Source organism: Moschus berezovskii, chromosome 11 (assembly GCF_049115385.1).
Source record: "Moschus berezovskii isolate FMDL1 chromosome 11, NW_MosBer_1.0, whole genome shotgun sequence".
NCBI classification, from domain to species: Eukaryota; Metazoa; Chordata; class Mammalia; order Artiodactyla; family Moschidae; genus Moschus; species Moschus berezovskii.
This window is the reverse complement of record NC_142470.1, coordinates 48,418,349-48,442,738: the sequence shown is the minus strand read 5'-3', so window position 1 is coordinate 48,442,738 and position 24,390 is coordinate 48,418,349.

Genomic DNA, 24,390 nt, shown 5'->3' with positions numbered 1-24,390 from the left:
CAGCAAGAGGTTTATATATTTTTTAAGATTATATTACATTTTGAAAAATTTTAATTTCTGGCAATATCCACTTGGTGCCATGATTTATGCATTATAGTTTGAAGGATTTTGAATAAATTAATAACCAAGCACATACATACATACATTTGTATATAAACATATATACCCACACACACAAACGCACACATGTCCTTCTCTATTGACCCAATTATCTTATAGTCTTCTGGCATTTCTGATGCAGAATAAAAGTCTGCCACCAACATAAAGTGTTTTTTAGTGTGGATTGAATTTGTGTTCATTTTTCTGAAAACTTTTAGAAAATCTTATTTGTTTTAACTTTATCTACAGGGCTCAGTACCAAGTTGAAGCCCTCTATATATTTATGCTGCACGGTAGTTTTTTGCTTGTTTTATTTATTGTTTTAAATTTATTTAGGTTATGCCATACAGCATGGGAGATCTTAGTTCCAAGATCAGGGATTGAACTCACATTCCCTGAGCTGAGAACCTGGTCTTAACCACTGGACAGTGATGGAAGTCCCTGATAGTAGTTTTTAAGTCATCTTGATCTCAAGTTTTCCTTCATCACAGAAAGATCCATTTTATTAATTCTCAATCATTGACTTTTCTTATTCTTGACTGCAATCTGGGCAACTAACTGTATTACAGTGTACAATATCCTCTACTTTCTTTATTCTCATAATTTTTGTTCTCTTTTCTTTTTCTTTTTAGATATGTTGTGAAATATTTCTTTAAATTGACATCTAGTACTCATGTGGACTTCTACAATTTCCAACATTCTGTACACTCCCTGCTTTACAGTTTTTACATCAGTTATCATGTTTTTAATCTGAGGTGAAATATTTATTTCTCTGAACAGCTGGTGCAAGAATTCCTGTTAAAGAAAAAATTTTATTGGAAAAATATTTTGCTTGTATAAGAAGCTAAGGGAATGCTCAAGAACCAAGAATGATTGCTGAATTATGTGTGAGGAAAGAGATGGAGAGAATCAGGGAGGATATGAAAAGTTCTGATACACTCATTATAACCCCTGTGGTGAGGTTCAAACATATTTTCAGAACACAAATGTTTATTTAATGACTTTAATTAATTTTTGCTTGTTTGAAGCAGAAGGACTAAGCATCATATTTTATGTTAGGACCAATATATTAGGGCCAGTAAATAATGTAAAAGGTGGAAAATAAGGACAGTGTAATCTCCTTAGCATTAGCATGAATACTTGAGAAACCCTTGAACTTCAAAGAGCTATGAAATTGGTGCAGAGCATACTGTAATCAGACGTTGAAAGGAATTCAAGATAATTTTACAAAGTTTCAAAAGCCAGACACAGAGGGTGAAGGCTCAGGGAGAAGATGATCACCTACAAGCCAAGAGGAAAGACCTCAGAAGAAATAACGCTGCAACACCTTGATCTTTGACTTCTAGTGTCCAGAATTATGAGGAAATAAATCTATATTTAAACCACTCTCCTATACCCACCCCTCCAAACAAACAAAAGTCAGAGATGTTTCTAGCTAAGAAGCAGGTAACATTTTTTTTCTTCTTGTTCTCCCCATGGTGGTTGTCTACTTTATTTTCAGTGATGGGTTTTTCCTTGCTAAACCAGTGTGCTTGGTGTCATTGAAATTTCAGAAGAGTCATCGGAGAAATTGGGTTTGCTTTGGTTTGAATTGGTTACACTCAAAATATGTAGGAAGCAAAATGTGGTTCTGTCTCCATTTTAGTTGTGTCACTAAAAGTTGATTAGCGAATTTTTCTCATTCTCAACTCATTTTACCTTATTTAATAGAAAAACAAGCAAATAAAATACTAAACCTCTTTTTCTAGCAAGTCCAGCTGCCCCTGAGTATAAGCTGGGAGCAATAAGTTTCAACACTGGACCCCTACTTTGTGTCATCATAGCCATCTGTGACTTTCCTCAAGGCCACAGTTGGATCAAGACTTATACCTCCCATCTGCTCCAACTGGTTCCCTATCTTTGATCCCAGATATTCTGAAATAAGAATACTGATTTTGGGAACTATACCTCCCATATTTGAGGTCTATGGTGGCTTGAATTTGGTGAATGGTGGCTTTCTTGTCCTTTTGCCAGAGCTAATCCTTTCAGTATTCCATCTTGTCTAAAATCCTCAAAGTTTCGTACATTCTTTGTCTGAAAATGTGTGAGAGCATTGATATTTTTAAAATTTTTGTTTTAAATTAACTTATGCCTCTGAACATGCATGACAGCTGACCAGTAGAAAATTCAATCTCAGAAATGCTCATACTCTAACAATATCACATAGTCAAATATTATCACCTTTAAAGAGACAAATTCTCATCGGTCTTTATTTCGTGCCACAACAGTGAGAAATTTGTCAAGAAGACACATGATTAAATGAAGCCTGGAATAATTAACAAACTATAAGTGAAAGCTTATAGTAGGTGAGTACAAAGGCAGTGGAGCAAAGCAGTTCTGAGTAGAGTATACTTTCTCTAGTATTTGTTGTGTGGCATTGCATGCTATGTAACTTTCCTTTGCCTCAGTTTTTTACAACTGCAAAATGTAAATTCTAACACTTAGTTTCAAATATCTTTTTGAGGGTTAAAAATATACAGGTGAAGTTCTAAAACCAGTGTTTGTACACAGCAAGCTGTACACATATGTTTGAATTATGTTCCTCTGAGCTCTTGCCTTCTCCCTGGGATGTTGTGCATTCCCAAGGACACATATTTGTCATCCCTCTTCTCAGTCTCAGTCTTTCCCATCTAGTTGTTTCTTAATTCTTTTATTCATCCATTTCCTTGGAAATCCTAGGAAGCCTCTTTGCTGAGGATTTAATTGCTGTTTGTGCAATTAAAATTGCACAAAAAGAGAGAGGAAGAACACTTTTAACTTTCTCTTCTCATTCAAGATCTGTGGCAAATTAAAAACAGAAAACAAAGAACAAAGCCCAACTACTTTCTGGAAATGAAAGAGGGAAAGGGTAAACACACAAGAACAACATACAAATAGTCATGCACACATGCTTTATGGCCTTCAATCACTTCAGTGGGAATGTTGGAGAGAACTAGAATTTGTTTTAACTTTTCATCTTCTATTGGAGTATAACCAATTAATAATGTTATAATAGTTTCAGGTGCATAACAGAGAAGCCAAACTCCTCCCATTGAGGCTGCCAAATAATATTGATCATAGTTCCCTGAGCTATACAGTAGATCCTTTCTGGTTATTCATTTTAAATATAGTAAATGTCCATCTCAGACTCCCTAACTATTCATTTCCTCTGCCCTTTCCTCCTGGTAACCATAAGTTCTTTCAGAGAGAAATAGATTTTAAATGCATTTGCTGAAGCATTTATTTTTCTGAAATGCTTTCATAGCTTTTTTTAAAATCTATTTTTCATAACTGAAATCCTAAAGAATTTATCATCTTTTCAAAATTAGAGAGAAATTGCTTTTATAATGTTACTTTAAGATAATATTAATAAAATTGTATCAATAAAGTTCAAAAGAGTAGGCACATATGTGGAAATAGACAAAGTATTGCGTTGGACAAAGAGTTTGTTTGGGTCTTCCCCCCTTAAAAGAATCTGCCTGCAATGCAGTAGACCTGAGTTTTATCCATGGGTTGGGAGATCCCCTGGTAGTCCATGGAGTTGCAAGAGTCGGGCATGAGTGAGCAGCTAAGCACAGCACACAAAGGGTTTGTTCTTTTTTTTTTTTTCTCATTAGATGGTTCTAGTCGCACTTAAATGTCTTTAAATTCATTTGAAACAATTTTGTCAGACGGTATTGTGGCAGCTGTCATATCGTGTTTTTAAAAAATATCAAAATTAGTGAATTTTTGTGTATCCATTTTAATATTGGAGATAGAAGAAAAAGCAATATATTTGGTTTATTATGCTTTATTATTTCAAGAAAGGTAAAAACTCAACTAACATGCAAAAAAAAAAAAAGAATAGTACCATTTATGGAGAAGTTGCTGTGACTGATTGAATGTGTCAAAAGTGGTTTGCAAAGTTTAATGGGGCGATTTATCTCTAGATGATGCACCACAGTCTGATAGACCAGTTGAAGTTAATAGTGATCAAATTGAGACATTAATTGAAAATAATCAACTTTATACCATGTGGGAGATAGCTGACATACTCAAAATATTCAAGTCAAGTGTTGAAAATCCTTTGCAACAGCTTGGTTATGTTAATCTGGGGCTTCCCTGATAGCTCAGTTGGAGGGCTTCTGTGATAGCTTAGTTGGTAAAGAATCCACCTGCAATGCGGGAGACCCCGGTTTGATTCCTGGCTCAGAAGATCCCCTGGAGATGGGATAGGCTACCCACTCCAGTATTCTTGGGCTTCCCTTGTGTCTCAGCTGGTAAAGAATCCGCCTGCATTGTGGGAGACCTGGGTTCGATCCCTGGGTTGGGAAGATCCCCTTGAGAAGGGAAAGGCTACCCACTCCACTATTCTGGCCTAGAGAATTCCATGGGCTGTATAGTCCATGGGGTGGCAAAGAGTCTGACATGACTGAGGTTATATTAATCTCTTTGATGTTTGGGTTCCATATAAACTAAGCCAAAAAAGAAAAGCCTTCTTGACCATATTTCTGCAAGCAAATTGCTACTGAAGCATAATGAAAATGTTTTGTTTTTAAAGCACAACTTGACAGGTGATGAAAAGTGGATACTGTACAATAATGTGGGATGAAAGAGATCATGGGACAAGAGAAATGAACCACCACCAACCACATCAAATCCAATCTTTATCCAAAGAAGGTGACCTTGTCTGTATGGTGGGATTGAAAGAGTCCTCTATTGTGAGCCCCTTCAAGAAACGAAAGGATTAATTTCAACAAGCACTACTCCCAATTAGACCAACTGAAAGCAGCACTCAATGAAAAGCAGCTGGAGTTAGACAGCAGAAATGAATCCCATCAGGATAGCACAAGACCACATTTTTTTTTGCTGACCATGACAAAGCTGTTATAACTTGGCTGGAAAGTTCTGATTCATCCACCATATTCACCAGACATTGCACCTTCAAATTTCCATTTATTTTGCTCTTAATGGAAAAAATATAAATTCCATGGAATATTACAAAATATACCTAAAATAACTCTTAGCTCAAAAAGATAAAAAGTTTTGAGAAGACAGAATTTTGAAGTGCCTGAAAAATAACAGAAGGCAGTGAAACAAGGTAATGCTCAAAATTCTCCAAGCTAGGCTGTAACAGTACATGAACTGAGAGCTTCCAAAAAATTAAGCTGGATTTAAAAAACAGCAGAGAACTGAAGATCAAATTGCCAATATCTGTTGGATCACAGAAAAAGCAAGAGAATTCCAGAAAAAAAAAAAACCTACTTCTGCTTCATTGACTATGCTAAAGATTCTGACTGTGTGGATCACAACAAACTTAAAAAATTCTTAAAGAGATGGAAATATCAGACCACCTTACCTGCCTTCTGTGAAACCTGTATGCAGGTGAAGAAGCAACAGTTAGAACCAGACATGGAACAACAGACTGGTTCCAAATTGGGAAAGGAGTACATCAAGTCTGTATAATGTCACCCCGCTTATTTAACTTATTTGCAGAGTACATCATGCAAAATGCCAAACTGGATAAAGCACAATCTGGAAGCAAGATTACTGGGAGAAATATCAATAACCTCAGATATGAAGATGACACAACCCTTATGGTAGAAAGCAAAGAGGAAATAAAGAACCTCTTGATCAAAGTGAAAGAGAAGAGTGACAAAGCTGGCTTAAAACTCAGTATTCAAAGAATGAAGATCATGGCATCTAGTCCCATCACTTCATGGCAAATAGATGGGGAAACAATGGAAACAGTAAGAGACTTTATTTTGGGGGACTCCAAAATCACTGCAGATGGTGAATGCAGCCATGAAATTAAAAGACATTTGCTCCTTGGAAGAAAAGCTATGACTAACCTAGACAGCCTATTAAAAAGCAGAGACATTACTTTGCCAACAAAGGTCTGTATAGTCAAAGCTGTGGTTTTTTCCAGTAGTCATGTATGGATGTGAGAGTTGGACCATAAAGAAGGCTGAGTGCCGAATGATTGATACTTTTGAACTGTGGTGTTGGAGAAGATCAACACCGGGCTGCAAGGAGATCAAAGCAGTGCATCCTAAAGGAAATTAGTCCTGAATATTCATTGGAAGGACTGATACTGAAGCTGAAGCTCCAATACTTTGTCCACCTGATGCAAAGAGCTCACTCATCAGGAAAGACCCAGATGCTGGGGAAAAATAAGGCACCAGGAGAAGGGGATGACAGAGGATGAGATGGTTAGATGGCATCAGTGACTCAACTGACTTGAATTTGAGCAGGCTCCAGGAGATGGTGAAGGACAGGAAAGGTTGGCACATTGTGGTCCAAGGGGTTGCAAAGAGTAGGACATGACTCAACAACTGAACAACAAAAAGTGGAACAAAATGGTTAATATGTTGTTCAGTAAAGTTTTTGATGAAAATGAAAATTGTGTCTCTTGTTTCTACTTGAAAATCAAAGGAATTTTGGCCAACCCAATATACAACCTAATAATGTAAAACAATAAAAAAAAAAAAAATGTCCAACTTTCACCTTGGATTTGCCCATTCACTGTTAAATGAATCTCAAGTTGCATATTACTTGTGATTTTCTGTTAATAGTACTTATACAGTTAGAATTACATAAAGCTTGGCATTGCAGTTTACTTCTTAGCTATCAGACTCAAATGACACTTTGATTAGATTCTGTATGAAGTGTAATTTTAACAACATAGAAATTAACCATTTTTGCTCCAATTTAATATGGTTTTCTAATAAGTAACTTTATTTCATATCAACATTTTTAGTCTATACTTTCCTCTGAAGCAATATGGGTATATTTTATTTCATACTCATATTTTAAATTTACAAATAAGTATGCATATATAAAAACAAATATACACTTATATGTATTTATTTGTTGTCCATATTTTACTTTGCAAATCAATTCATAGATGTGTATATTTATATACTAATAAAACACTTAATACTTATGTATAGTGAAATTCATATATATATTTACATAATGAATATATAAACTGTTTCAGCAATTTTTAAAAATTATGTTTGGATGTGAAAGGATATTGCTTCTTGTTTCCTAGAATAACCAAATTTCAAAGGAAACAGTTTCCAAAGTTAAAAGAACATACCTATAACATATTAAATAACATAATTACCACATCATAACATTGTATTACTTTATATTAATGTGTTAAATTATATATAATTCACATTATGTTACTGCTGTTCATTGGCCTAGTCATGTCTGACTTTATGCCCTCATGGACTGCTCCTTACCAGTCTTCTCTATCCCTCACCGTCTCCTGAAGTTTGCCCAAGTTCACATCTATTGAATCGGTGTAGCCATCCAGCCATCTCATACTCTGTCACCCTGTTCTACTCTTGCCCTCAATCTTTCCCAACTATCTTGCACGGTCTTTTCCAGTGATTTGGCTCTATGCATCAGGTGACCAAAGTATTGAAGCTTCGGCATCAGCATCAGTCCTTCCAGTGAATATTCAGGCTTGATTTCCTTCAGAATTGACTGTTTTGATCTTGCAGTCCAATGTTCAACAGTCTTCTCCAGCTCCACAGTTTGAAATCGTCTATTCTTCGGCACTCTCCCTTTTTTTTTTTGTAAAGCTCTCACAACCATATGTGACTCCTGGAAAGACCATAGCCTTGACTATACAGACCTTTGTCAGCAAGGTGATGTCATTGCTTTTTAACACACTGTCTATGTTTGTCATAGCTTTTCTACCAAGAAGCAGTCATCTTCTATTTTAATGGCTGCAGTCACCATCTGTAGTGATTTTAGGACCCAAGAAGGGGAAATCTGTCACTGCTTCCACTTTTTCCCCTTCTATTTGCCATGAAGTGATGGGGCTGGATGCCACGATCTTAGTTTCTTTTTTTAATATTTAGTTTTAAGCTGGCTTTTTCACTCTCCTCCTTCACCCTCTCAAGAGCTTCTTTAGTTCCTCTTCGCTTTCTGCCGTCAGACTAGTATCATCTGCATATCTGAGGTTGTTGATCTTGTTCTTGTGGTGATCTTGATTCTGGTTTGCAACTCATCCAGCCCAGTATTTCTTTTTTTTTTTACAGTTCATAACTTTTATAAATAAAATAAATTAAATGTACAGTGAATAAGTTCTCTGAGATATTTCAATATTTCTGCAGGTTTAGTAACATCGTAAAATACATTTCAACTAAAATTCACAAATCTAAAAACCTGTTAGGCATTTTTAGGCGTTTTAAGATGGAAATGAAGACCAATGTTACATCGTAATATGCCAATTTCAAATAGTACTTCAAATAGCAAATACTACAGTTTGTCCCAAACTTTAAAAACTATTCATGAACTCAACACTGAACTATTGATGGCTATGAGAATTGTTTCCTAGCCTTTTTGAAAATTTCAACCCATTTACGTTTAAGGTAATTATTGATAAGTACGATCCTGTAGCCATTTTCTTTATTGCTTTGGGTTCAAGTTTATACACTCTTTCTGTGTATCCTGTCTATAGAAGATCCTTTAGCATTTGTTGGAGAGCTGGTTTGGTGATGCTGAATTCCCTCAGCTTCTGCTTGTCTGTAAAGCTTTTGATTTCTCCTTCATATTTGAATGAGATCCTTGCTGGGTATAGTAATCTGGGCTGTGGGGTATTTTCTTTCATCACTTTAAGTATGTCTTGCCACTCCCTTCTGGCCTGAAGAGTTTCTGTTGAAAGATCAGCTGTTATCCTTATGGGAATCCCCTTGAGTGTTATTTGCTGCTTTTCCCTTGCTGCTTTTAATATTTGTTCTTTGTGTTTGATCTTTGTTAATTTGATTAATATGTGTCTTGGAGTATTTCGCCTTGGGTTTATCCTGTTGGGGACTCTCTGGGTTTCTTGGACTTGGGTGATTATTTCTTTCCCCATTTTAGGGAAGTTTTCAACTATTATCTCCTCAAGTATTCTCTCATGGTCTTTCTTTTTGTCTTCTTCTTCTGGGACTCCTATGATTCGAATGTTGGAGCGTTTAACATTGTCCCAGAGGTCTCTAATATTGTCCTCATTTCTTTTAATTCGTTTTTCTTTTTTCCTCTCTGATTCATTTATTTCTACAATTCTATTTTCTAGTTCGCTTATCCTGTCTTCTGCCTCTGTCATTCTACTGTTTGTTCCCTCCAGAGTGTTTCTGATCTCATCTATTGCATTATTCATTGTATATTGACTCTTTTTTATTTCTTCTAAGTCCTTATTAAATCTTTCTTCCATCTTCTCAATCCTTTTCTCCAGGTTATTTATCTGTAACTCCATTTTGCTTTCAAGATTTTGAATCATTTTCACCATCACAATTTGAAATTCTTTATCAGGTAAATTCCCTATATCATGTTCTTTTGTTTGTGTTGGTGGGCAATTATCTTGTTCCTTTACTTGCTGGGTATTTCTCTGCCTCTTCATCTTGCTTATATTGCTTTGCTTGGGGTGGCCTTTCCCTCTTCTTGCAGTTTGTGGAGTTCTCTTTATTACATAGTTTCTTCGCTGTGTGTGGGGTTGGACGGGTGACTTGTCCGGGTTCCCTGGTTAGGGAAGCATGTGTCGGTGTTCTGGTGGGTGGAGCTGGATTTCTTCTCTCTCCTTTAGAAGACAATGGGCTGCTTTTCTGGGAGCCTGATGTCCTCTGCCAGTATTCAAAAGTTGTTTTGTGGACTTTACTCCGCGTTCAAATGTTCTTTTGATGAATTTGTGGGGGAGAAAGTGGTCTTGCCATCTTATCCCTCTGCCATCTTGTTCCTTCCTCCCCAGAACACTGGATTCTTATATTCCACTTGGTCGTGGAGTATCTCTTCCCAGCTGCTCCAGCAAGGCGCAGCGGCTGTACCTTACCTTGGACGAGGGGTATCTCCTCAAGGCCGCGCCTCCTGCTTTGAATGTAGATCAGCTCCTCTCGGCCCTCCGGTGCCCAAGCAGCCACCGCCTCCTGAACGTGGTACAGCTCCTCTCGGCCACCGCCCTAACCCTGGGCGCGGGGTAGCTCATCTCAGCCACGATTCTGCACGTGGTCGGTTGCGCCGGAGCCGGGCGTCTCCCGCGTCTGCGCCGCCGGAGCCGGGCGTCTCCCGCGTCTGCGCCTGCGCCGCCGGAGCCCGGCGTCTCCCAGTATTTCTCATGATGTGCTCTGTGTAAAAGTTAAATAAACAGGGTGGCAACAAACAGCCTTGTCGTACTCCTTCCTCAATCCTGAATTAGTCAGTTTTTCCAAACAAGGTTCTAACTGTTGCTTCTTGATCTGCATACAGATTTCTCAGGAGACAGGTAAGATGGTATTGTATTCCCATCATTTTAAGAGTTTTCCACAGTTTATGATCCACATGGTCAAAGTTTCTGGCGCAGTTAATGAAACAGAGGTAGATGTTTTTCTAGAATTTCCTTGCTTTCTCTATGATCCAGAAAATGCTGGCAATTTGATTTCTGGTTCCTCTGCCTTTTCTAAGCCCCAGCTTGGACATCTGGAAGTTCTCACTTCATATAATGCTGAAGCCTAGTATGCAGGATTTTAAGCATAACCTTACTACTGTGGAAGATGAGTGCAATTGTCTGGTGGTTTGAACATTCTTTAGTAGTGTCCTTTTGGGGAATTGGGATGAGGATTGACATTTTCCTCATTTCTGTGGCCTGTGACCATTGCTGGGCTTTCCAAATTTGCTGACATATTGAGTGCAGCACTTTGATAGCTTCATCTGTTAGGATTTCAAATAGCTCTGCTGGAAGTCCATCGCCTCTGCTAGCTTTATTGACAGCCATGTTTCCTAAGGCCCACTTGACTTCACACTCCAGAATATCTGGCTTCTGGGTGAGTGAATACCACATCACTGTGGTTATCCAAGTCATTAAGATCTTTTCTGTACAGTTCTTCTGTGAATTCTTTCCTTCTCTTCTTGATCTCTTCTGCTTCTCTCAGGTCTTTACTTTTTCTGTCCTTTATTGTGCCCATCTTTGGATGAAATATTTCTTTTGTAAATACTTATCTATATAATTGTAACATCTCATCCTATTAAAAGAAAGATATTTATTTGGAAAATAAAGTAAAAATTGTGTGGATTACAATGGTAAAAAATATGATTTTTAAAATATTATGAATAGTAATTTAAGAAGGTAAGTATAAAACATCTCATTTTGCAAATGTTTGTGTTGGCTGGCATGTTTACTTTTGAGAAAGTGAAAGTGAAAATAGCTCAGTCGTGTCCTACTCTTTGCAACCCATGGACTGTATAGGATTCTCCAGGCTAGATTACTGGAGTGGTTAGCCTTTCCCTTCTCCCATGGATCTTCCCAACCCAGGAATCGAACCATGGTCTTCTGTATTGCAGGCAGATTCTTTACCAACTGAGCTATGAGAGAAAAATTTCCTATAAATTCATTCAGATGTGTCATATTTTCATTGACAAAAATGAATCAAAACAATGGAAGCAACAACAATAATAATATGTACAGAGATTTTACATTTATTTCCACATCCCTACCTATATTGTGAGATAGACAGGGATCTTCATCTTCATTTTTAAAGATGGAAAAATCAAAGAGGATGATATTGAGAATCAATAGAATTCCATGATGATGAAAATGTTGTATACCTGTGTTATACAATTAAGTATCCACTAAACACATATGGCTATTGAGAACTTAAGATACATTTAGTATGACAGAGGAATGAAATATTTAACTTTAATCTCAGCAGTCACCTGTGATAATGTTTAAAAGCACAGGTATACAATGTTGTTCATTTATATGCAAATTCACTTATTTACCTTTGCAGTGAGTACACAGATTTGGACTATGCCTTCCATCATGCTGACCACACTGTGGAGCCAGTAAAATACCTTGTCTAAGACCCAATTTTTAAGGAAGCAGAGATTAGAAGGCACATTCAAATGCAGGTATCTCTTAATTGCTAAGCAATTTGCCTGTAGAATATAAACTGTTGATCAGTCACTAAATCTAGTAAAACCATTTATTTTGTCACTTGGCAATTGTTTATATCTAGAACCACACACATTTCAAACTAAAGACATCTTTGCCTACTCATCACTAGAGTTGGCTAGCCAAAGCAGGCATTGGAAAAACTCACAGAAGATAGATAATTCAGCTAAGGGTTTACTGAGAATTAACTGGCATTTAAGATTAATAGAAGTGGCCAATTACATTACACGATTAGTCAATGTAGATTTCTGGCAATTAACTAAGACTAGATTTTCTCTTGTGAGATTCCAGGTATAAAATTCATGCAGTTCAAATGTTGCTTCATGCTCCCACAGTTCATTCAGAAACTAGAAATTGATATCTCTGCTAATGATTGAGAAAGCTTCTTCATTCCTTTCCATTCCTTCCCATTCCATCACTTCAAAACCACCAACACACATGTTCTATGTGTAGGAAAATTTAGGAACATGCTGAGTTCCAAGCTTTATGGTATTATTTCTGCTAGCATTACTGGAGATTATTGTCCTCTTTGAACTTTCTTCTAATTATCGTATGCATACATATATATATATTTTTTTTTTTTTCTGTCTCACTCAATGTCATTTGTCATCAGTTCAGTTCAGTTCAGTTCAGTCGCTCAGTCGTGTCCGACTCTCCGCGACCCCATGAATCACAGCACGCCAGGCCTCCCTGTCCATCACCAACTCCCGGAGTACACTCAAACTCATGTCCACAGAGTCGGTGATGCCATCCAGCCATCTCATTCTCCGTCGTCCCCTTCTCCTCCCGCCCCCAACCTTTCCCAGCATCAGAGTCTTTTCCAGTGAGTCAACTCGTCGCATGAGGTGGCCAAAGTATTGGAGTTTCAGCTTTAGCATCAGTCCCTCCAATGAACATCCAGGATTGATCTCCTTTAGAATGGACTGGTTGGATCTCCTTGCAGTATAAGGGACTCTCAAGAGTCTTCTCCAACACCACAGTTCAAAAGCATCGATTCTTCGGCGATCAGCCTTCTTCACAGTCCAACTCTCACATCCATACATGACCACGGGAAAAACCATTGCCTTGACTAGACGGACCTTGGTCGGCAAAGTAATGTCTCTGCTTTTTAATATACTATCAAGGTTGGTCATAACTTTCCTTCCAAGGAGCAAGCGTCTTTTAATTTCATGGCTGCAATCAGCATCTGCAGTGATTTTGGAGCCCAAAAAAACAAAGTCTGACACTGTTTCCACTGTTTTTCCATCTATTTCCCATGAAGTGATGGGACCAGATGCCATGATCTTTGTTTTCTGAATGTTGAGCTTCAAGCCAACCTTTTCACTCTCCTCTTTCACTTTCATCAAGAGGCTTTTGAGTTCCTCTTCACTTTCTGCCATAAGGGTAGTGTCATCTGCATATCTGAGGTTATTGATATTTCTCCCAGCAATCTTGATTCCAGCTTGTGCTTCTTCCAGCCCAGCGTTCCTCATGATGTACTCTGCATATAAGTTAAATAAGCAAGGTGACAATATACAACCTTGACGCACTCCTTTTCCTATTTGGAACCAGTCTGTTGTTCCATGACCGGTTCTAACTGTTGCTTCCTGACCTGCATACAGGTTTCATTATCTATTATGGTCTAACAAAACATCCCAAAATTAAGTGAAAATAATAATTATGAAAAATAATAATCTCAGAATAAAGTGGGTCAGGAATCTGGGCATGGCTTTATTGGGTCCTTTGGGTCTCAAGATCTCTCCTAAGAGTTCAAGGTGTTTGCCAAGGCATGAGTCATATCAAGGCTCTACTGAGAAAGGATCCCTTCCCAAGGTTAACTGACTTGGACATTTACGATTTGATTCTTTTTGGACTTTGGGTTGAGTGTCTTAATTCTTTTCTGGCTTCCTTCAGATTTTGCCTGTGGGCCTCTTCATAGAGCAATTGAGAATATAACAACATGTTTCATCAGAGTGAGCAAGTGAGAAGAGGCAGAGAGAGGAGGAGAGGAAGAGAGAGAGAGACTATAAGAAAGAGGCCTTGAGAGAGAATGTGAACAAGGGGAGTTACAGTGTAACCTAATCTTAAAATTTCCATGCTATCACTTTTACTATATTCCATTAATTGTAAGCCTCTGGTCCAGTCTATACTCTAGGAGAGGAGATGATATGAAGGCATGAACATCAAGATGGAAAGCATAAAGTCATTTCAGAAACTGCCTGCCATAACCTTGATTTTTATTTATTTTCTAAAATGTTCTTTTTAAATATTTACTTATATATTTGCCTGCATTAGGTCTTAGTTGCAACATGCAGAATCTTTGTTGTGCCACGCAAGATCCTTTGGTTGTGGCACAGAGACTATCTATCCAGGGCTTCAGTTGTGGCCCACGGGCTTAGTAGCTCCAAGACACGTGAGATCTTAGTTCCCCAGTTCAGTTCAGTTCAGTCACTCAGTCGTGTCCGACTCTTTGCAACTCCATGAACCGCAACACACCCAGCCTCCCTGTCCATCACCAACTCCCAGAGTTCACTCAAACTCATGTCCATCAAGTCAGTGATGCCATCCAGCCATCTCATTCTCTGCCGTCCCCATCTCCTCCTACCCCCAATCCCTCCCAGCATCAGAGTCTTTTCCAGTGAGTCAACTCGTCGCATGAGGTGGCCAAAGTATTGGAGTTTCAGCTTCAACATTAGTCCTTCCAATGAACACCCAGAACTGATCTCCTTTAGGATGGACTGGTTGGATTTCCTTGCAGTTCAAGTGACTCTCAAGAGTCTTCTCCAACACCACAGTTCAAAAGCATCAATTCTTCAGTGCTTAGCTTTCTTTATAGTCCAACTCTCACATCCATACTGGATGACCACTGGAAAAACGATAGCCTTGACTAGATGGATCATTATTGACAAAGTAATGTTTCTGCTTTTTAATATGCTATCTAGATTGGTCATAACTTTCCTTCTAAGGAGTAAGTGTCTGTTAATTTATGGCTGAAATCACTATCTGCAATGTTTTTGAAACCCAAAAAAATAAAGACAGCCACTATTTCCACTGTTTCCCCATCTATTTGCCATGAAGTGATGGGACCGGATACCATGATCATAGTTTTCTGAATGTTGAGCTTTAAGTCAACTTTTTCACTCTCCTCTTTCCTTTCATCAAGAGGCTCTTTAGTTCTTCACTTTCTGCCATAAGGGTGGTGTCATCTGTATTTCTGAGGTTCTTGATATTTCTTCCAGTAATCTTGATTCCAGCCTGTACTAACTCTAGCCCAGCATGTCTCATGATATACTCTGAATATAAGAATAAGCAGGGTGACATGAGGAAGGCTTTCTTATCTCTCCTTTGAATACTTTGGAACTCTGCATTCAAATGGGTATATCTTTCCTTTTCTCCTTTGTTTTTTGCTTCTCTCCTTTTCTCAGCTATTTGTAAGACTTCCTCAGCCATTCTGCTTAATGTATTTCTTTTTCTTGGGGGTGGTTTGATTCCTGTCTCCTGTACAATGTCATGACCCTCTGTCCATAGTTCATCAGGCACTCTGTCTATCAGATCTAGTCCCTTAAATCTATTTCTCACTTCCACTGTACAGTCATAAGGGATTTGATTTAGGTCATACCTGAATTGTCTAGTGGTTTTTCCTACTTTCTTCAATTTAAGTCTGAATTTGGCAATAAGGAGTTCATGATCTGAGCCACAGTCAGCTCTCAGTCTTGTTTTTGCTGACTGTATAGAGCTTCTCCATCTTTGGCTGCAAAGAATATAAAATATAATCAATCTGATTTTGGTGTTGACCATCTGGTGATGTCCATGTGTAGAGTCTTCTCTTGTGTTGTTGGAAAAGGGTGTTTGCTATGACCAGTGTATTCTCTTGGCAAAACTCTTAGTTCCCCAACCAGGAATTAAAGTAACGTCCCCTGCATCACAAGGTGGATTCTTAACCACTGGACCACCAGAGAAGTCTTCACGATCTCTATATTTATATATTTACCAGTCACCCATATATTTGCTTCCATTCTGGTGCTAAAAATTTCTGTTAAAACTTCTAGATATAAATGTCTGTTATTAATGATGAATGCAAACCAACTTAGCCTTTACGGAGAACAGTATGGAGATTCCTTTAAAAAATAGGAATTAATCTACTATACAACTCAGCAACCCCACGACTGGACATATACCCTGAGAAGACCTTAACAGAAAAAGATAACGTTCATAGAAGCACTATTAATAGCCATGACATGGAAGTAACCTAGACGTCCATTAACAGATGAATGGATAAAGAAAAATGTGGTACATATATGCAATGGAATATTACTCAGTCATAAAAGGAATGAATTTGGGTCAGTTCTAGTTAAGTGGATGAACCTAGAACTTGTTATACAGAGTAAAGTCAGAAAGAGAGAACAAATATAATATATTAATGCATATATATGGAACCTAGAAAAATGGTAATGATGAACCTATTTTCAGGGAAGGAATGGAAATGGAGATGTAGAGAATGGACATGTGGACACAGTAGGGGAGGGAGAGAAGCCAAATGGAGAAAATAGCATCAACATATATACACTATCAAATGTAAGATGAATAGCTGCTAGCACAGGAATCCCAGTCTGGCGCTCTATGATGACCTGGAGGAATGGGATAACTGGAGGGGAGGGAGGCTCGGGAGGGAGGGGAAGTGCTGTATGGCAGAAATTAACACAGCATTGAAAAAGTATTTTAAAAATTAAAGAGATATAAGAAAATGAAAAAATTAGAGTTTAATGGTAGTAAAAACACATGAAGTTAACCATTTAATCATTAAGCATATATTTCAGTAAAGTATATTTGTATTATTGTATAACTAATTTTCAGAACTGCTTTCATCTTGCATAACTATACCTTTATACCCCATAACCAATACCTTCGATTTCCCACTTCCCAATAAACCCTGGCAACTAGAGCCTCCTTTCTGTCTTATAAATTTTATCACTCTAGTTAGTTTACATAAGTGGCATAATACAGTATTTATCTTTTCATGACTGGATTATTTCACTTAGCAAAATGTTTTCAAGATTCATCTGTGTTGTAGAACATGTCAGAATTTCTTTCCGTTTTAAGGTTGAATATTATTCCAAAGTATAGACCACATTTTTATCCTTTTACTCACTGATAGACACTTGAATTGATTCCACCTTTTGGTTATTATCAATGAGACTACTATAAACATGGATGTACAAACATATCTTTAAGGCCCTTCTTAAAAATATCTTGGGTTGATAACCAGAAGTGGCAATTCAATTTTTATTTAATTTGAAAAACCACCATACAGACTTCCATAACAGCTACTTTATTTTACTTTCCAATGAATGGTGCATCAGTTCAGTTCAGTTCAGTTAAGTTCAGTCACTCAGTCGTGTCCAACCCCATGAATCACAGCATTCCAGGCCTCCCTGTCCATCACCAACTCCCAGAGTTCACTCAAACTCATGTCCATCAAGTCAGTGATGCCATCCAGCCATCTCATTCTCTGTCATCCCCTTCTCCTCCTGCCCCCAATCCCTCCCAGCATCAGAGTCTTTTCCAGTGAGTCAACTCGTCGCATGAGGTGGTCAAAGGATTGGAGTTTCAGCTTTAGCATCAGTCCCTCCAGTGAATGTTCAGGACTGATCTCCTTTAGAATGAACTGGTTGGATCTCCTTGCAGTCCAAGGGACTCTCAAGAGTCTTCTCCAACACCACAGGTCAAAAGAATCAATTCTTCAGCGCTCAGCTTTCTTCACAGTCCAACTCTCACATCTGTACATGACCACGGGCAAAACCATAGCCTTGACTATATGGACCTTTGTTGGCAAAGTAATGTCTCTGCTTTTTAATATACTATCAAGGTTGGTCATAACTTTCCTTCCAAGGAGTAAGCGTCTTTTAATTTCATGGCTGCAATCAGCATCCGCAGTGATTTTGGAGCCCCAAAAAATAAAGTCTGACACTGTTTCCACTGTTTCCCCATCTATTTCCCATGAAGTGATGGGACCAGATGCCATGATCTTTGTATGAATGTTGAGCTTCAAGCCAACCTTTTCCCTCTCCTCTTTCACTTTCATCAAGAGACTTTTTAGTTCCTCTTCACTTTCTGCCATAAGAGTGGTGAGGTTATTGATATTTCTCCCGGCAATCTTGATTCCAGCTTGTGCTTCTTCCAGCCCAGGATTCCTCATGATGTACTCTGCATAGAAGTTAAATAAGCAGGGTGACAATATACAGCCTTGACATACTCCTTTTCCTATTTGGAACCAGTCTGTTGTTCCATGGCCAGTTCTAACTGATGCTTCCTGTCCTGCATACAGGTTTCTCAAGAGGCAGGTCAGGTGGTCTGGTATTCCCATCTCTTTCAGAATTTTCCACAGTTTATTGTGATCCACACAGTCAAAGGCTTTGGCATAGTCAATGAAGCAGAAATAGATGTTTTTCTGGAACTCTCTTGCTTTCTCCATGATCGATCGGATGTTGGCAATTTGATCTCTGGTTCCTCTGCCTTTTCTACAACCTGCTTGAACATCTGGAAGTTCATGGTTGACATATTGCTGAAGCCTGGCTTGGAGAATTTTGAGCATGACTTTACTAGCGTGTGAGATGAGTGCAATTGTGCCGTAGTTTGAATGGTGCATAGAGGTTCTAATTTATCCATATTCTCACCATCATATTATTTTCTGTGTTTATATTTGCTTTGGATAGTAACTACCGTAAAGGTTGTGAGGTGGTATCGCATTGTGGCTTTGCTTTGCTGCTGCTGCTGCTGCTGCTAAGTCACTTCAGTCGTGTCCGACTCTGTGTGACCCCATAGAAGGAAGCCCACCAGGCTCCCCCGTCCCTGGGATTCCCCAGGCAAGAACACTGGAGTGGGTTGCCATTTCCTTCTCCAATGTGTGAAAGTGAAAAGTGAAAGTGAAGTCGCTCAGTCGTGTCCGACCCTTAGCGACCCCACGGACTGCAGCCTACCAGGCTCCTCCATCCATGGGATTTTCTAGGCAATAGTACTGGAGTGGCTTGCCATTGGCTTCTCCGGGCTTTGCTTTGCTTTACATTTCCCTAATGATTAGTGATATTAAGCATCTTTTCATGTCCTTATTTCACATGCATTTTTCCTTGGAGAAATGGCTATTTGAATCATTTCCCCATTTTTAATTAAGTTTTTGTGCATGTTTTGACTTGTATGTAGCTTTTTACCCATTCTGGATATTAACCCTTTATCAGATATATGATTTGCAAATATGAATCCCATTCTATAGGCTGCCTTTTCACTCTGTTGATTGTGTCCTTCAGTGCAGAGAAGTGTTTAATTTTCATGTAGAGAAGCATTTAATTTTCATGTAGCCTACTTTATCTGTAAGTTCTTTCTTGCTTGTGGTTCGGTGTCATATCTAAAAATTCATTGTCACTTTATATTGTTAATACTTCAATACTATCCAAAGCACTCTCAATCAAAATTCCATGGTTGTTTTTTTTTGGGGGGGGAGGGATGCAAAAAAAGCATAATTCATCCTTAAATTTATATGGAATCTCAAGCTATCTGGAATAGCCAAAATAATTTTGAAAAAGAACAAATTTGAAGACCACACACTTCAGATTTCCAAACTTATAAAGTTATAGTAATCACAACAGTGTGGTACTGGTGTAAAGGTATACATATAGGCCACTGAAATTGAATAAAGAGCCTTAAAATATTAGTATCTGGATATCCCTTAGCCCAATCAAGCCGAAACATAAAGTTAACATATATACAAATATGTATAACTGTATAATTTTTATTTATATTTATATCACTAGTTCTCCCATTTGTCATGTATATTGAAAAAAGAAATGACACCTTCCAGAGCTTATATCTTACACACATCATCTCTATATGTTAACAGCCCAAGTACACTGGAAAAAAACATGTATTCTGCTGTTATTCACTGGATTGTTCCTTAATGCCAATTATGTGAAACAGGTTCACTTAACAGACTGAAGAGCAAATAATATTCTCCAGATATTTTCTATTTGTACTATCTGTCTACTTATTCCATCTTTACTGAGAGAGAAGCATTAAAATCATCAACCAAATTTCTTGATTTTTAAAATCTGCTTTCACTTCTATTAGTTTTTGCATTATGAATTCTGAAATCCTGTTAGTAGGTGCAAAAATGTTTAGGATTATAACATCTTCTGGATGAATTGAACTCTATTATTCTGAAATGACCCCCAGTATCCCTGAAAATATTACTAAGCTATTAATATAGTTAATCAAGATTTCTTTTAGATTAATATTTGTGAAGTATACTTTTTCCCCATCCTTTTACTTCCAATCCATTGACAACTTTATGCTTAAAATGACTTTTCTTTAGACAGCATATAGTTGGGTCTAGTTTTTATATTCAGTCTGATAATCTCTTTCTTAATTGTCATGTTTAGACTGTTTGCATTTTATACTAGTGATATGACTAGACTAAAACCTGGCAAATTGCTAGTAGCTTTCTATTTGTCATATCTGATCTTTGTTCTAGTTTTCTTCTTTTACTCTCTGTTTTTAGAATAATTGGATATACCTTTTATTGTTCCGCTTTGACTACAATATTGGTTGCTTATTTGTTTTCTTATCACAATCTACATTTAAGTAATGCTATGCAATTTTGTGGAGTATACACAAGTATACACAGTAGTATACTTTTATTTCCTCCCTCTCTTCTTTTGTACTATTGTATAATCTTTACATATGTTACATTTACAGTGGACTTCTATTTTTTCTTGGACATTCAATTATATTCAAAGTGATTAAAAATAAAAATACTTTCTCTTTCATTTTTGAAACCATTGAGGCCATTTCTGAAGCTCTTTATTTCAGATTTATTTGTGTTACATTCCTTCTCTCTGAAGAATTTTCTTTAACATTTCTTACAGTGTAAGTTTGCTGGTAATGGATCTTCTTAGTAATTTTTTTTTATCTAAAAAATATTTATTTTAATTTAGAAATCTTATGTTGCTGAATATATCTTGGTTAGACTCTTTGTTTTGATTTATTTCAGTATTTTACTGATGCTTTTATTTTTCTTTTTTGTATTCTAGATGCATAGTTTCTGAAGTCTGCTCTAATTCTTGCCTTTGATCCTCTATCAGTATATTTCTTCTTTCAAATGGTTGCCTGCAAAATTGACCCTGTATCTTTGATTTTAAGCAATTTAAATATATTGTCTAACAGTGTTTTACTAACAGTCTAATAGTTCTTGCTTTGTTTTTAATATTTATTCTGCTTAGATTTCTGCATATAATTTTACTTCTACCAGCAAAAGATCACTATTAATATTACTTGTTACTTGGCTTTTCCTAGCATGGTTTTGAGGGGAACAGGGGCAGATCTCTGTTTTCATGACTGACTTTCAGAATTAGACAAACACTGTTAAGTGTCTGTCTTTGCAGTGATGCTTCTCTTTGCAGTGTCTCCTATGCATAGCAGACGAACTATGTCTTCTTTCTTGGGTACTTTTCAGAGAAAATGTACTGCTCTCCTCCAAAGCTGCTGCTGCTCCTGCTGCTAAGTCGCTTCAGTAGTGTCCGACTCTGTGCGACCCCATAGACGGAAGCCCACCAGGCTCGCCTGTCCCTGGGATTCTCCAGGCAAGAACACTGGAGTGGGTTGCCATTTCCTCCTCCAATGCATGAAAGCGAAAAGTGAAAGTGAAGTCGCTCAGTCGTGTCCGACCCTTAGCGACCCCATGGACTGCAGCCCACCAGGCTCCTCCATCCATGGGATTTTCCAGGCAAGAGTACTGGAGTGCGTCGCCATTGCCTTCTCCGCCTCCAAAGCTGAGAGACTGCCAAATGTGTTGCTTTAGCTTTTGCACTCAAAAGTTGTTCCACTTATAGTGTTAGGGTTATTATTATGATTTTTCCTTTGCTCTTTTCTCAGTCACGGTGATTTTTTTACCTGTGCCCTGGAGCAGCAGGGCTTGCTGCTCCTTCCAGACAGCCTGGAGATTTAGAAGAGTAGACAGAAGGGTTTAGATGGAGCTCTGTGCCTTTCCTCTCGTAGTGGCAATCTCTTTCTCCAGATTTACCCAAACAGAAGAGGCTCTGTGCTGTTGCTCATTCTGTTTCCAATCTTATTAAGTGAGGACTTGATGGAAGTTCAAGGAGAGTCCCAGAGTGGATGTAAATTCCCTCATGTCTGCACTGTAGAAGTACAGTGATTCTGTACTTGTATTATAGTTCACTCTCAAACTTCAGAAGTTCATTAAAATTTTAGAGTGAATTATTCTTACTTGCTAGTAGGGCACTTTGTGTCTCTTCTCCTCATACTCTATAGAAAGTCAACTGTGTTTGCAAACCATGTCCTTTGTGCAAAGGTGGAGAGGTTCTTAAATTTTAAACTATGTGTATTCAGCAATCTGGATTTAAGAAAGTTATAATTTTTGTACTCTGTCTGATTTTCTTGTTGGGAGTTAGGTTTTTAACAGATTTTTGTATCTTTGATGTAAACAGAACTCTTGCAGCAGTTGCTGCTGCTGCTGCTGCTAAGTCACTACTATAATGCAACAATGGTATATCAAATATGCAACTATAGTTGAGAACCCCATAAGCTTGTGCAATGTGCACAACTTCTAATGTTATGCCTTTCAATCCCGAGTTCTGATAAGAATCAATGGGTATATTTTTAATACATATTTATGCCCAAGTCCTAATCTTCAGAGATTCTTAATTAATTGGTGTGAGCAGAGCCCCAGGCATGGGTATTTATTAAAATCTACCTAGATGATTCTAATGAGCAGCTAAGGTTAAGATCACTGCTCTAATCATTCTAAAAGTTGCTATAAGTGTGTGAAATAACAAATCTTTGCATATGAGCCATAATGTTCTTAAATCAATGATAATCACAAACTTATTTGAAGATATTCATCTTATCTCCTTCAGTGAAACCAACCAAGGTCATATTTTTTACACCTGCAGAAACATATTCTACCTGAGGCCACATCCCAGTTGTAGTCACAGGTTATTTGAAATCATTACAGTGATTTGTCTTTGTGAGCTAATGAGAGAAGTATCTTTTCCAAGGGGTTAAATCATCCCCACTGGGCTATTCATGGTTAGGTAGACTAGCTAGCTGAGGTTCTTGAGAGTAGTCTGCATAGAATATCAGAAAATATGAAGGGGGATAGAAACAACAGGATATGTATCTCTTTTGTACGATCTGGTTTTTCATGAGCCAGTCCGATAGATGTGACCTTTGTATTATCAGATAAATCATGTACTGTAACCCAGGTGGCACAGTGGTAAAGAACTCACCTACCAATGAAGGAGACATAAGAGATGCTAGTTCAGTCCCTGGGTCTGGAAGGTCCCTGGAGTAGGAAATGGTAACCCATTCCAATATTCTTGTTGGACGTGAATAAGCACGCACGATACAATAAGATACAACATACATGCTGCAATACGCTACCACATACACGCTACTCAGAAAACTTGCTACTTAGACAAATAAGTCAAATAGTCAGCAGACAATTTTCATGAACAGGAGCTATCCTCTGATTTTTTGATCTACAAAAATAACATTTTAAGTAAATGTTCTTAATTGTTAAGCCGGGCTTCCCTAGCAACTCAGTAAAGAATCCACTTGCCAATGAAGGAGACATGGGTTTGATCCCTGAGTCAGGAAGACCCCCTGGAGAAAGAAATAGCAACCCATTCCAGTATTTTTGCCTGGAATATCCCACTGACAGTGGGGTCTGGTGGGCTACATCCATGGAATCACAAAAGAGTCAGACATAGCCACACAAAACAAAAGCAACAATTGTTAAGCTATCGAATTGTATATGAATTTATTAGTGAGTAAAAGCATTGGAATTTTGTAATTAGTGATATGCTGCTAAGTCACTTCAGTCGTATCCGACTCTGTGTGACCCCACAGACGGAAGCCCACCAGGCTCCCCCGTCCCTGGGATTCTCCAGACAAGAACACTGGAGTGGGTTGCCATTTCCTTCTCCAATGTGTGAAAGTGAAAAGTGAAAGCAAAGTCACTCAGTCGTGTCCAACCCTTAGCGACCCCACGGACTGCAGCCTACCAGGCTCCTCCATCCATGGGATTTTCTAGGCAAGAGTACTGGAGTGGCTTGCCATTGCCTTCTCTAATTAGTGATATAGATATCTTGAAATGTAAAATTCAGGATTTAGAAGCATAAAAGATCAAAATATTGTATCATAAATGCAATTAGAAACATAAAAATTAAGTACAGCATGATTTAAAGATTTCCAAGAGTTTATACTATTTAAAAAATTAAGAATGTCAACTCTGAATTTTATAGAGATAACTTCAATATTTTAAGATTTGTTAAAACTGAGCTGGATTGAAGAGTCTCCCAGAAGTCCAGATTGTTTCATAAAGTAGT